Source organism: Scyliorhinus torazame, chromosome 1, assembly GCF_047496885.1.
Source record: "Scyliorhinus torazame isolate Kashiwa2021f chromosome 1, sScyTor2.1, whole genome shotgun sequence".
Lineage (NCBI taxonomy): Eukaryota > Metazoa > Chordata > Chondrichthyes > Carcharhiniformes > Scyliorhinidae > Scyliorhinus > Scyliorhinus torazame.
In genome coordinates, this window is record NC_092707.1 from 70880743 (window position 1) to 70896221 (window position 15479).

The following is a 15479-nucleotide window of genomic DNA, read 5'->3' on the forward strand; positions in this document are numbered from 1 at the left end:
TCAACCTCTATAGTTGACAATTCTATAAATATTTACCTGTTTCTATACTTGGACAACAAAATACATCATCGTACAAGTTGTCTTGAGATTTTGAAAAGAAAATTTGATAGTTTTTGTACTTAATCCAATCGAAGTAAAACAGTAAAAATGCTCTAACTTTTGTTCACACTCACACTCAAAATTCACACACACATCAATAGATTACAAAGTGTGGGGATAAACTAAGTAGTTCAGAATACAGAAAAATTAAAGGAGTAAGCGACTCTTGAAAGTTGATGACTTTGTTGGCATCGAGCTGAATTTGGTGATCCTGCTGTTTTCATTGGGTGGTCCTGCTGCTTTCACTTTCTGGTCCAGCAGACGCTGTTGGTGTTGAGTTGGTTTGAATGTATAAATGGGTAACTTACCTGTTCTTTTGGAGGCAAGGGGGCTGAGCTGAGCTCTTTTTAAAATATCTGTCTGCAGCACCTCAACAGTCAAAATCAGCAGAAAGAGCTCAAAACACCTGTAAGTTGGATGGTGAGTGAGAGAGAGAGTGATTGGGAGAGGGGGACGACAGGAACCCACTCAGTGTCTTGTTCCTTCAGCATCTCCTTTGCTCATCCCGTTCTTACGAGAAGGCAGGTGCTTAAAACACACAAAGGATTGACATTTCACATGACCTTCTCCCCAGCTGCCCAGTGAGCCAAATAAGGTCATGGCTTGTGTATCCAATTATAAGATGATTAGATCATGGCTGGGAATTCCTTGCTCAGACAGGAGGCCATCGTCCAAGTGATTGTGTGTAATGGTTTGTCTCTACCCAGTTAGTACTCAGGTGATTGTCTGGATGTTTTACTAATGGGATTCATCCTCTTTCAAGGCCATTGCTTCTGATGCGGCTTTTCAGACAGGTTGGCTCCATTTCATTGCAGTGGTGCAAATGTGCAGCCATCTTTGATTTTCAAAGAATGTAATTTGCCAGTAAAACTAAAATTATTTTTTTCAGTATAAAGCATGGTTTCACAACAATGGCTCAATGTTAAAAATATAAAGGCAGATTTCCTTGTTCCAGGTGTTACAGGATGCTTGGGTATAGTACAGAACATTCAAGTGAGGTGGAATGGGTAATTATAAGAGCTCATGCCTGGCTTTCAATTAATGGACAGATATTCAGGTTTGGTCTAATAGGGATGTGGTCTTCTCCTCACCCTGCGTTTCCTGTGTCCTTCTGCAGCAAAGCAATCCAATAGCACTGGATAGCAGAAATGCAAAAACTTGCTGTATGGTGACATTTTCTGGGTATGTTTTGATATTCTGTCAACTTAAGCTGGCATTAAAGATGCATTTCAACACTGTAATGGCAGCACTTTTGTAACTTTGGAGGCTTCTAATATTTTTCCTAATGGATGTATGATGCCTTGATATTGATGGATAATCTTGGCAGAGCCACAGTTAGGGTTCACTGGCATTCACTCAAGCAAATCATCACCTTCGCCATCAGATGAGAAATCAATAAATTGTTCATAACTAATACATACTGAAATGCACTTGTTTGCTGTTTATTTGCACTGAAGTGACAATTCACACGAGATTGAGTAACTTCAGTCTTTTGAGCTCTTTGGGGATTTATGATCAAGGCAGCATCACTTTGGAGAATCATACACAAGGGACAGCCTCCAATGAACAGAATGAGGTCTTAAGGCCTTGTACTTGTCAATAATGAACTGCTAACAGGCATTATAAATGGTACAGTAAGAAGTCTTACAACACCAACAACACAGTATGAAGTCTTACAACACATGCAGCTGCACTCCGAAAGCTAGTGATCCGAAACAAACCTGTTGGTCTTTAACCTGGTGTTGTAAGACTTCTTACTGTGCCCACCCCAGTCCAACGCTGGCATCGCCACATCATTATAAATGGTGATTTTGTTTATTCTGGATCATTGCTGAGGCTAGACGCCACATGGTATCCAATAAAGTGTAACTGCAAGATTTCACGGCTATCTTTGAGGCCCATAATGAAAGGATCTCCCTTGGGGTGCCACAGGCCCATTTTGAGGTGCTTATTTCTGAAATTTACCTGTGTCTCAGAAAAATTCCTTCAAGTGAATATTGGCTATTTTTGAAAGGCTTTGGCACACAAGTACTTGTGGTATGCAGAATGCTTTGTAGTGCTTCAGAGTTACTTCATCTTTCAATTTGCTGAAATGCCATCTGGCAGATAAACCAATGGCCCAAGCGAAACCATCACGGCAGTGTTGTTTCTTATCCTTCAGAAATGTTTAATGTGAACTTTTTGTGACCCACCATCTTTGCCAACCTCATCGTTCCCACAAAAGTCAAATATTCATAGGTCTTTAATGTGATGTGTCATATAAACACCTGAATTTGCAGTTGCAGGTCTGTCAACCTAATGACTGATTATAGTTTTTGTCCATGCTCACAACAATCAGTCGTCGACATGACTCAGCTGTTCAAGGCAGAATAAAATGCTTTAGATAAGACGCCAAACATAGAATGATCCGTATCTTTGATTTGTCCGTCACATGGATTTAGAGTAAGTTTAGGCTCAGTATAGTTCAAAGCCATTTGCTTTAGAAAGTTGTTCTGTTTGTATAGCCATGCTTGTCGTCAATTTTTTTCCCCTTCTGCCTTGACTCAGTGGTCACATCAGCTCAGCTGCCTATCTGTTGCCTTGATGCATTCATGTTTAAAGGATAGCACTACCCAAAAGATGCAATGCATTTTAACAGAACTCACACTGGGATACTGGGTGACCCTGCACTCAGTGAAGAAACTTAGGCTGACAATTTATTGATAACATCAAGTGACACTTTAGTTTCTCAAAGGACAGAGCTTGACTGCTCCTAGGGTGGTCGAACATGACAGGAACAGTTAGGAAACAACGTTTCCCAGGACCTATGCCTTCTGATGCTTTTACAATTGCCACTTTCATTTTCTTGACTGAACAAGATCAATATCTTTCAGTGTAAAACTCTTGCAAAAAAAAAAACTTGTTTGATTTTCGTATTGACTGTGTTTGGTGTTGCTGGAAAAGGTGAATTTTTTTTCTATCTGAAGTACGCTTTCAGTACATTTCATTAACCAAAATTACTTCTGCTTCTGCTGATTTGCACTCATCGTGGTTCTCTATTGTTTGGAAGAGGTGTGCCTCCTTGCTTACTTAGATAGCACAGACCTAAAAACAACAAAGAATCTTTGTGCTTGAAACTTCAACAAATTCAAACTTTTTCAAAGAGTATATACCGGCATATCAGGCACCCCTTTACAGATTTAACATAAGGTAATTTTTGACTTTATACATAGTTGCTGCCAAACTAATATATATATATATATGTATATATAATATATATAGTAAGGTTTGAGAATTACAGTACTCAAGGGATTATATTAACAGTCCTGTATCAGAAATCTATTCCTTGTTTTACAAAAATATACATGGAGAAACTATTGAACAAATGCATTGCACTGTATGGTTCTTATATTTTCACAATCTAGTCATCACCATATCCAAGATCAGAAAATGTAATTAAATGTTCATTCAGATTATTGTGACTACATAAGGCTGAAGGAGGGAGTCATAGGCAAAATAACTTAAGGACTAAGAAGAATTAGTGTAGAAGATCGCAGGCACCAAAAGCTACTGAAAATTGATTAATGTGAAAGTCAGTTGATGCGTGATGAATTCAATATTAGACCTAGGGAAGAGGACAAATGATAAATAACATCAAATACTGGATGAACCTAGCGAGTCAAAATCATCTTTATCTAATTCAGTAAGATTTTGAAGACCAAATATCCTTTAAGGGATACGTTTGGTAGAAATATTATGAGGATCATGAAGTGGCAGTTAAGTAAATTCCTCACATCAGTCTTAAGAAATGAAGACCTTGGAGATATTCCAGATGTGCTCAGATTGTCTTGGGAATAGGTAACACATGTGAAGGTCAGAATAACATGTGTTCCAAAAAGCTCAAAGCTTTAATATCTACTGGGCACCTGAATCACATGGAATATACCCTGGAATACTGAAAGAAGCAAGAAAGGCTTTGGTGGACATTTTTCAGGGCTCCATAAATAAAGGAGCTTTACCTGAGGACTGAGTGAGCAGTGAATGTAAACCGGATAGGTAGGGAAAGGGTTAACCAATAAATGAGTGAGCAATAGGCCAGTTTGTCTACATGAGTAGTGGAGAAAATGGTTGAGAACATTCCAATATCAATATAAGTCTTAAATACAAGACAAACATGGACAGTTGGACCAAAGCAAAATACTGCAGATGCTGGAAATCTGAACTAAAGAGAGACAATTCTGGAAATGCTCAGTCTGGCAGCATCTGTAGAAAGAGAAACAGAGTTAATGTTTCAGTAAGAAGCCTTACAACACCAGGTTAAAGTCCAACAGGTTTGTTTCAAATCACTAGCTTTCGGAGTGCAGCTCCTTCCTCAGGTGAGTGCTTCAGGGCAGTGTAATGTTTCAGAGCAGTGACCTTTCATCAGAGCTTTCTGAATGGTTAGCCTTGTTACAGAAGAGCAGCTAAAAGCAAAAAAGGACTTGCATGAAATTCAATATGCACAACCTTCGAAGACAGTTAAACGGCAGAATGATAGAGTGAAGCAGATTGCATGCTCCGCCGGAAACAAAGTCCGTGTGGAGCCGGCATGCTCCACACAGAACTGGAGTGATTTTAGCCACAAGCTAGAAGATGGTGCAGAAAGGCCTATTGCCTATTTCCCGAGGACTCTGACCAATGCTGAACAAGTTAACTCACAAATCAAAAATGAGGGACTAGCCATAATTTTTGAAGTGAAAAAGTTCCATTGATACGTCTATGGACAACATTTCATATTAGTTACCGACCACAAGCCCCTGGACAAAAACTTCACAGTGCTTTGGTGCAGAGGGATGTGGGTGTCGTATATGAATCTCAGAAAATTAATATACAGCAAGGCAAATGGAATTTTGACTTTTGTAGCTAATGGGATAGAGTTTAAAAGTAGGGAAGTGTTGCTATAAATATGCTGAGCATTGGTGAGACCGCACCTGGAGTACTGTGTACAGTTTTGTTCTCCTTATTTGAGAAGGGACGTAGTTGCATTGAGGCAGTTCAGAGGAGGTTCACTGTATTGATTGGATTTGGATTGGATTGCATTTTATTTATTGTGTACCGAGGTACAGTGCAAAGTATTTTTCTGCGAGCAGCTCAACAGATCATTAAGTACATGAAAAGAAAAGAAAATACATAATAGGGCAACACAAGGTACACAATGTAACCACATAACACCGGCATCGGGTGAAGCCTACAGTAGTGTAGTGTTAATCAGGTCAGGCCATAAGATGGTCGTTTAGGAGTCTGGTAACAGCAGGGAAGAAGCTGTTTTTGAGTCTGTTCGTGTGTGTTCTCAGACTTTTGTATCTCCTGCCCGATGGAAGAAGTTGGAAGAGTGAGTAAGCCGGGTGGGAGGGGTCTTTGATTATGCTGCCCGCTTTCCCCAGAAGGGTTTGTCTTATGAAGAGAGATTGAGCAGTTTAGGCCTATACTCCCAAGAATTTAGACGAATGAGAGATCTAATTGACGTATATAAAATGAAAAAAGTAGACGTAGAGGGGATGCTTTCTCTTGTGAGGCAATCTAGAACAAGAGATCATAGTTTTAGGATAAGGGGTAGCAGATTTGAAACAGCGATGAGGAGAAATTACTTCTCTCAAAGGGTCATGAATCTGTGGAATTCACTACCCAACAGTGCAATGGATGCTGGAACTTAAAATTTAAGGAGGAGATAGACAGATTTTCAATTAGTACTGGGTTGAAGGGTTATGCAGAACTGGCAAGAAAGTGGAGTTGAGGCCGAGAAGAGATCAGCCATGATGGTGGAGCGGGCTCGAGGGGCTGAATTGCCTACTCCTGGTTCTAGTTCTTATCGGGCTTATAGGGGGAGGATAACGCCATTCCCCCCCCCCCCCCCATAGTTTCAGCTAGGGTCGAATTTTGGGCTCTATTTTTGGCAGCCTACGATTATACGTTTCAACATAGGCCAAGCATAGACATTTCAAACGCGGATGCTTTATGCTGCCTTCCTCTACCCAAAAGTATACCACCTCCACCAATACCACAAGATATTTACTCAACAGATTGCCAGTGTCAATGTGACAGGTCAAGTTTTGGACCCCAAAATACCCCACATTAACTCAGGTAAATCACATGGTCCTCCACAGATGGCATCATGATAACAGGACTGAGCAGTTATGACCGTTTTAGATAAGAAAACTCGAGTGAAGTGGTGAAGACAGCGTATTATTATGGGGAACATGGGTGGTCGTTCCCACTCCCACTGGGCAACTATTAGTGCACAAACTACACTGTGCCCATCTAGTGACGACAAAGATGAAAATGTCCACACGCAGTTATGTGTGGTAGACTGGGATGGATATCGATATAGAGAATCTGGTCAATCAATGTGACCGATGTCAAATGCAGCAAAACCTGCTATCTGCTGCCTTAATGCACCCTTGTGAGTAGCCAGATCGACCATGAGTCTGACTACACATCGACTTTGCAGGCGCAGTCATGGGCTGCAGGTTCTTGAACATCATAGATGTGCACTCCAAGTGGTGGACATACATGAAATGAAGTCCACGACCTCATCAGCAATGGCATAAAAATTGCGCCAGACATTCGAGGTGTCCCAAGGTGCTGGTCTCAGATAAGGGGACTGCTTTTACTAGCGAAGTGTTCCAACATTTCATGAGAACCAACGGCCTTCAACATATTTGAACTGCTCAAACTGGCTGAAAGAGCTGTCCAAACATTGAAAACCGGCAAGAAGAAATAGTCATCATCCTCTCTACAAACCAGACTGGCCCATATCCTGTTCACCTATAGAACAATACCTCATGTCACCACAGTTGTTGCACCGCTGACTTGCTGAAGGGCAGACACATTGGAAGATGGTTGGATTTGATGTTTCTGAATCTGGCGGACAGGGTGGAGGTAAAACAGAACACGCAGAAGAAACATCACAACTCAAGAAAACCTGAGATAACATTTAAGGTGGACGACTTTGTATGTGTAAAAACTTTGGTGCAGGTCCAAATTGGATCCCTGGAATGGTTGTTGCCAGAACAGGTCCCATGTCTTATGGAATAGATGACCAAGGAAAAAGGGCGAAGAATCACCTGAACTATTTGAGGAGAAGAAAAGAATTTGCACATAGAACCAGTGGGGTATGCCTCCCCTCGCACGCCTGTCAGTGATATCGCTACGGATGAAAGTAATGCTGCAGCAAGTTACCCGAGGTAGGGCCCAGTAATGTTCCGGGGGAACTGGAGAAATTATCTGAACAAATGCATCTTCGCAAGTCCAGAATCAACCCGTTGAGGTTCAAACCGAAGTTACCTCTACTACGGGAGCAGCCGTTAGTGAATTACGGCGCTCCCAAGAGGTCCCTGGAACAACTTGTCTTATAAGGGACTATGCAAGACCCATTTGTTGCATAATATTGTAAATAGTTCCATTATTGTTGTAACAGGGACTTAAAGGAGGCGGGATATGGTAGCATGCCGCTTTCAGGGGGCAAGTGCAAATCCTGGGGTTTAGCACAGGTTTTGGTGTTATTTTGGAGTTTGGAGTCGTGGAGTACGGTAACATTTATCTCACTCTCTGTAAATAGTTAATTGCCTTAAAAAACCATTTATTTGTTTATCTACTTGGTTGTCGACAGTCTTTCACGATACGACAGAAAGGTTTGGAGATTAATAGTTAGAACGTGCATTACCTACCAGAAACATCGTGCCGGGTTCAGCAACATTGCTCAACCAAGCACGGTAGCACAGTCGTTAGCAATGTTGCTTCACAGCCCCAGTGTCCCAGGTTCGATTCCCACTTGGGTCACTGTCTATGCGGAGTTTGCATGTTCTCCCCGTGTCTGCATGGGTTTCCTCCGAATGCTCCGGTTTCCTCCCACAAATCCCGAAAGACGTGCTGTTAGGTGAATTGGACATTCTGAATTCTCCCTCCGTGGAACTGAACAGGCGCCAAAATGTGGCAACTCGGGGATTTTCACAGTAACTTCATTGCAATGTTAATGTTAGCCTCCTTGTGACAATAAAGGTTATTATTATTATTAGAATTGTCTTAATAAACCATTTATTTGTTAACCTACTTGGTTTTCGACAGTCTTTCACGATACTACAGAAAGGTTAGGAGAGTAATTGTTGGAACGTGCATTACCTACCAGAAACATCGATGAAAACAGAATATATAATAGGTTTTAAATATAAATGCCTGAACATTTGGTTAAGAAAAGAAAAGGAGCGGGGTTATCCGGCCTCCCAGTCGTGTGTTTCTCGACGACGGGAGGTGGTACACCGTTTGCTTGCTGCGGGCTTTTCTGTTCCCGCCATGTCAATGGGAATTTCCATTGAAACCACTCCACTCCGCCAATGAACGGCCAGAGAATTCCGACCAAGAAGGGAAAGGAGAGAATAAGACTGCGTGAATATGTCTTTCAGAGGCCTGCCACAAGTGCAATAGCCCAAATGGCAGTCTGCAGCATTGGAGCATTCTTCAATTCTATGCGAAACATAGGGCAGCACGGTGGCGCAGTGGTTAGCATTGCTGCCTCACGGCACGATCCAGGCCCCGGGTCATTGTCATTGTGGTGTTTGCACATTCTCCCTGTGTCTGCGTGGGTCTCACCCCCACAACCTAAATTGTCACACTAAATTTCCCCTTAATTAAAAAAAAAAGAATTGGGTGCTCATCAATGGTGAAACCTGTCCAAGCAATGTCAATTGATACTGTCAAAAAGTAGCTGCATTGATATTGCAAAGTTCTGCTGTATTTCCTTCTGAGACAAGAGAGTATTTCTGTTACAATTTCCTCAGGAAAGCTTTCTGTTAGTTTGTGCATCAGATTGGTTTGGTTTTCGCACTCGCAACTCTGACTTGCCTAATGTAAGCTGACATGTCAGTGTCATCCTGAGAGAACTATATTGCTGGAGGTGCAATCCTCTGAATGACTCTTTAAACTGAGGTCCCACTATTCCAGCAGTTCAAGACCATGTTAAGGATCAAATTACTTTATTGAAGGAAGATGCCCTTCTGCTGTACTGGTCAACCATTTTATCTCAATCACCCAAACCAAGAGCAAAATACCACAGATGCTGAATCTGAATTTCAGATTTCAACCAGAGCTATTCATTGTAATTTTGTTTGGGTGATCTTGCTGCAGGTAAAATGTTTGCTGCATTACCTACATATAAATAGAACAATAATTCACTATGTGAAGACTTTGAGCATGTGAAAAGATGCTTGTTAAAATATGTTTTTGTCCTCAGCGGGTAAAGTCTAAACATTAGATGAAAACAGTTTGGGAGATTTGAGTGGGACTTTCATCTACCCACTATTTAAAATAAATGGGTTAATGTTCATATTAGGTTAGTGGATAAAGGAATGTTTACGAGACATGTAAAGCATTCATTTATAACTACTGCTAACAATAATTTGTGGGCTTGAAGGAGTACTTTGTGCTGAAACAAATCTTACATTTTTGGAAGCAAAAATATTAATAACCTTTTCTCATTCTCTGTGTTACTATAGGATGAAGCATCTTCTATCAAATACATTATCCTTACCTACTTTCACAAGCTATTTTCTAGCTAGTTTCAGGTACATTAGTCATCAATTTTTAAAACAAATATTCATTAAAAACCTTTCAAAAATGTTTTAGTGCTTTTGTGGCAAAATACCCATCATAATTTTTGGAACCTCCTTGAAGACTTGTAATAATGTTGAATCATACTGAAATATGATTGGATATTGTTGTTGAAAGACATGGTAAAAAAAAACCCACAATATTCTGTTGATGTTGGCAATCCAAAACAAAGGCAGAAAACAAAGGCACGGTGGCACAGTGGTTAGCACTGCTGCCTCACAGCACCACGTATATCATGCTAGTGGCAACCATAACCTTTACTTTAACATGAAATATAATACATATCAGAAGAATTACATTTCTTAGGAATAAGGAGAATTTGTTTGTTATGAAGTGAGGTCATGACGCGTTAATTCCTCGTGGAAACAGATGAATCGTCAACCTATCCGTTTTTAGCAATTGTCTGAACCAAATATTACCATATTATCAGTTGAATGTAGTAGAACAAGCGAATAGAATTCCACAGTGCAGAAGGAGGCATTCGGCCCATCTGGTCTGCACTGACCCTCTGATGGAGCACACTGCCTAGGCCCGTAGCCCCATCCTATCCCTGTAACCCCATCTTTGCACTGTGGGAGGAAAACGGAGCACCCAGAGGAAACCCACGCAGACACATGCAGACTCCGCACAGACAGGCACCCAAGGCCAAAATTCCACCAGCACATCTCCTGTCCCACCAGGGGCAACAACACTCTTGACCACTGCTTCTCAGAAATCAAGGGCGCCTACCGTTCCATCCCCCGACCATACTTAGGGAAATCAGACCATAAGACGGTGCTCCTTCCCCTGGCATACAAGCAGAAACTCAAGCGGGAGAATCCAGCTAAGAAGGTTGTGTCACGATATTCAAACACACACATCATGATAGACACACCAACAGACAAATCAGAACACACAACACCACAACCAATGACAGAAAGATATAAAAGCACAGACACGACCCCCGGTGGTCAGTATTAGCTGCAGAGGAGAACCAGGACACATCTGTTGCCAAACACACTCAGGGAGACAGCACGTGCAGAGTATCCAGAACGAACTGTATTATAAGAGTTATAATAAAATAGAGTTGTACCACATACAACTGTGTTGGCTCATCTGTGCACCAGAGCACCCAACACCACATGGTACAGGAGTGGATCGATACCTGCCGGCATACCTCCGTGTACACAGACAACCAGCAGTGCCCAGGCAAAATGATAGAGCTCCCGGTTCCGCAGGCGCTCCAGTGCTACGGCGATCTCCGCGAAAACTGGCGGCGATTCCGGCAAATGTTTGAATTGTTCCTGGTGGCAGCTGAACTCCAAGACCTGGATGATAGCGAAAAAATTGAATTCCTCCTCACCATCGCCGGTGCAAGGGCAAGAGAAATATTCACAAGGTTCAGTTTCTTCAGGAGGCAGCAAAGGTACGATTACCAGGCAGTCCTGAACAAATTCTCCAAGTACTGTGAAGAAAACGCAATCCAATCGGCAAATAAAGGTAAGAAAAGCTGCAGTACTCACCTCGTGGCTGGGATCCCGGAGCCCGAATTCCCAGAAGCCAAAATCCCGGGCCTGAGAGAAGGCTGGGTCGAGGGCGGCGGCCATCTTGCTAAAGGTATAACGCTAGCACAGTTGTGCGAGCAGTGCGCAGAACCGGAAGTTTCGTTTGCGCATGCGCGAGATGCTGCGCATGCGCAGTCAAGAAAACGGCCATCGGTAAAGGAACAGCGATCTGATCATGCGCAGTCGCTTCCTACGTGCTACATACCGAGCGTCAGGATGTCAGAGGCCCCAGACTGCACCAATTTAAAAGGGAAATGTCCCAAATCCAATTTAAAAGGGAAACGTCCCAAATCAAAAAAACAAAAATCTGTTAAAGCTGTAAAACAACCTTCCCTCACCTGGAATGACAGCACAGTGCCGCAAATTGACCCAGGAGATGAATTTGACCTCCGAAGAACCCTCCGACAAGCAGTTACCTACGCACAAGCCGATGATTCCGACCTCGAATACTTCGATGACGATCTTTACAGTGTTTCCGGACCTCGCGAGCCCAATGATAGCTCCGTGGTCCTATACGACTATGACTCGGACGAACCTTTCGTGTTGCACATTGGCGGCCCCCACATTGAATCCGACGCAGATGCGGATTCATTTTTCGGATTTGAGGATCTTCAATCCAGCAGATATGACGTTCCAACTTATCAGTACCGGATGATGCTGCAGCCTGACATTAACAGACAGGGAGCGGTGCAAGCACACGGAGAGCGCCCTGCTGCCACACAGAGCGTGGTCCACGTCCCGCTCAACGTTCTCGACTCTATGAAAGAAGACATGCAAGACTCCAGAGTGCAGTCCTCGCATGAACCAGAAGTGACTCCAGTGTCACAAGCTTCCACAGCAAGCTCGTGGACAGACTCCACAATTGCAGAAATGCAAGACTCCAGAGCGCAGTCCTTGCACGGACAAGAAGTGACTCCAGTGTCACAAGCCTCCACAGAGAGCTCGTGGACAGCCTCCACGATAGAAGCAACGCAAGACTCCAGAGCGCAGTCCTTGCACGAACAAGAAGTGACTCCAGTGTCACAAGCCTCCACAGAGAGCTCGTGGACGGACTCCACGATGGAAGGAACGCAAAACTCCAGAAGTGCAGCTTCAGGGAATCTCGGCTGCCTCCAGTGAACCTGTTGGGACTCCGGATGGGGGGCATCGACGGAAGGCAGACCGGACTCCAGATGGGGAGCAGCCAAGCGCCGACTCTGATTCGCGCACGCCAGACCTTGCTCCGGACGCGCGGTGTCGCGGCCTCGGTGATGGCACGCTCAGGGTGACGGCGGATGCCACGGCGACAGGGAATGGATCGCATGGCAGTCCCACTGGGTCGGCAGTGGCAACCAGCACCGGCGGTCCAAGATGGACACACCAATTCGCGCCATCGCCAGACGTTGATGCGAGCAACAATTCTCTCTCCAAGGCGACATGCTTCGACGTTTCTCTGCGGAGTCGCCCTTCCGGCACAGCAGGTGGCCGGAACCAGCGTACACGGTCTCGGCCAACTTCCACATCTGGCACAGTCATCGCCTTGCATGATATTAGTGATGGTGCTACTTCGATGGCAACGACCCATCGGCTACAAGATGCCGTCCACCACAAACATAAAAAGAAAAAGACTCCACCTTGTTCCTGGCATGCAGGGCGGATGGATTGGTGCGTAGGCGCAATCAGCGAGCTTTGCGCCGCCTTCCACGCTCGCAACTGAACCGTACGCACACGCCGGATCCTCCACTGGTTCCCAAGGATGACTTCGTGGAGATGCCACGGATCATGCCCCTTCCATCGCCACCAGAACCAAACCACAGCCAAGGCACCACTAACAAAGATGTTGAATGTTATATTTGCACGAATGAAAAAACCAAGCACTGCACGAAGTACAACAAATGGTAAAGTAGAGACTTCGGCAACAGCATCACCTCCAACAGTCCAAGGTGAACCAGTGTGACCCCAAATCTCCACAGCTGAACCGGCTTGAGGACCAGCCCATTCTTGAGGCGGTCACCCATTAGACTGGACTTATAACGCTGTTCATACGTTCAAAAAGTCAAACACTTCTGTATTATAACCTGTTGTTGTTTATTGTTCCAGATATCGTCTGACCAGACCAATGTTCAAGTTTTTTTTTTTTTTCTCTCGCATCCAAGTTTTGTTATGGTACAACCTTGTTAGTGTGACGCACCCGACATCGCCCCATGTAAATAGTTACGTCATATACACACGCTGTACATAACACACACACACACTCTTCGATGCACTCACGACACAATTATATCTATAACCACGTAGGCACATATCTTTGTAAAAAGGGGGGATGTCATGATATTCAAACACACACATCATGATAGACACACCAACAGACAAATCAGAACACACAACACCACAACCAATGACAGAAAGATATAAAAGCACAGACACGACCCCCGGTGGTCAGTATTAGCTGCAGAGGAGAACCAGGACACATCTGTTGCCAAACACACTCAGGGAGACAGCACGTGCAGAGTATCCAGAACGAACTGTATTATAAGAGTTATAATAAAATAGAGTTGTACCACATACAACTGTGTTGGCTCATCTGTGCACCAGAGCACCCAACACCACAGGTTGTGCAGTGCTGGTCCGAGGAAACAGAAGAGCTCCTACATGACTGCTTGGAGACAGTGGACTGGTCCATATTTAAGAACTCAATGACCAACTTAAATGAGTATGCCACCACCGTCACAGACGTCATCAGCAAATGTGTGGACGACTGCGTGCCAAAGAAAGCAGTACGTATGTTCCCCAACCAGAAACCATGGCTAAATCGGGAGATTGACTCCCTACTGAAGGACAGGTCTGAGGTGTTCAAGTCAGGCGACCCTGATCTACATAAGAAATCCAGGTACAATCTCCTCAAAGCCATCCGAGATGCCAAGAGAGAATATCAGACCAAGCTAGAGTCACAGACTAGCATTACAGACTCTCGGCAGTTGTGGCAAGGATTAAACAACATAACGGGCTACAAAGTGAAGCCGAGCACTAGCTCCAGCAGCAGCGCACCCCACTCCCGATGAACGCAATGCATTCTATGCTCGGGTCAAGCAGGAAACCAACGATCCGCTGTCGACTGCCCCAGCAGCCCACAACACACCCATACCCACCATCACAGCTTCCAAAGTCAGATCGGCTTGCCTGAAAGTGAACCCTTGGAAGGCGACGTGTCCGGACGGGATCCCTGGTCATGCACTAAGATCCTGCGCGGACCAGCTGGCAGATGTGTTCGTGGACATCTTTAACCTCTCCGAGGTACCCACCTGCTTCAAGAAGACCACCATCATACCGGTGCCAAAGAATAACCAGGCAACGTACCTCAATGACTACTGTCCGGTGGCCCTGACTTCAGTCGTAATGAAGTGCTTTGAGAGGTTGATCATGAAGCGCATCACCTCCATACTCCCAGAACGCCTTAGTCCACTGCAATTCGCACACCTCCGCAACCGGTCCACAGCAGACGCCATCTCCCTGGCCCTACACTCATCCCAAGAGCATCTCGACAACAAGGACTCCTACATCAGACTCCTATTTATTGACTACAGCTCTGGCTTCAACACCATAATCCCAGCCAAGCTCATATCAAAGCTCCAAAACCTAGGATTTGGCTCCTCACTCTGCAACTGGATCCTCGACTTTCTAACCCACAGACCACTATCAGTAAGAATAAACAATAACACCTCCTCCACAATAGTACTCAATACCGGGGCCCCGCAAAGATGTATACTTAGCCCCCTACTATACTCCCTGTACACACACGACTGCATGGCAAAATTTGTTTCCAACTCTATCTACAATTTGCTGACGATACGACCATAGTGGGCCGGATCTCGAATAACGACGAGTCATAATACTGGAGGGAGATTGAGATCCTAGTGGAGTGGTGCAGTGACAACAATCTATTCCTCAATGCCAGCAAAACTAAAGAGTTGGTCATTGACTTCAGATAGCAAAGTACTGTACACCCTGTCAGCATCAACGGGGCCGAGGTGGAGATGGCTAGCTGTTTCAAATTCCTAGGGGTACACAACTCCAAAGATCTGTCCGGTCCACCCACGTCGACGCTACCACCAAGAAAGCACAACAGCGTCTATACTTCCTCAGGAACCTAAGGAAATTCGGCATGTCCACGTTAACTCTTACCATCTTTTACAGATGCACCATAGAAAGCACCCTATTTGGCTGCTTCACAGCCTG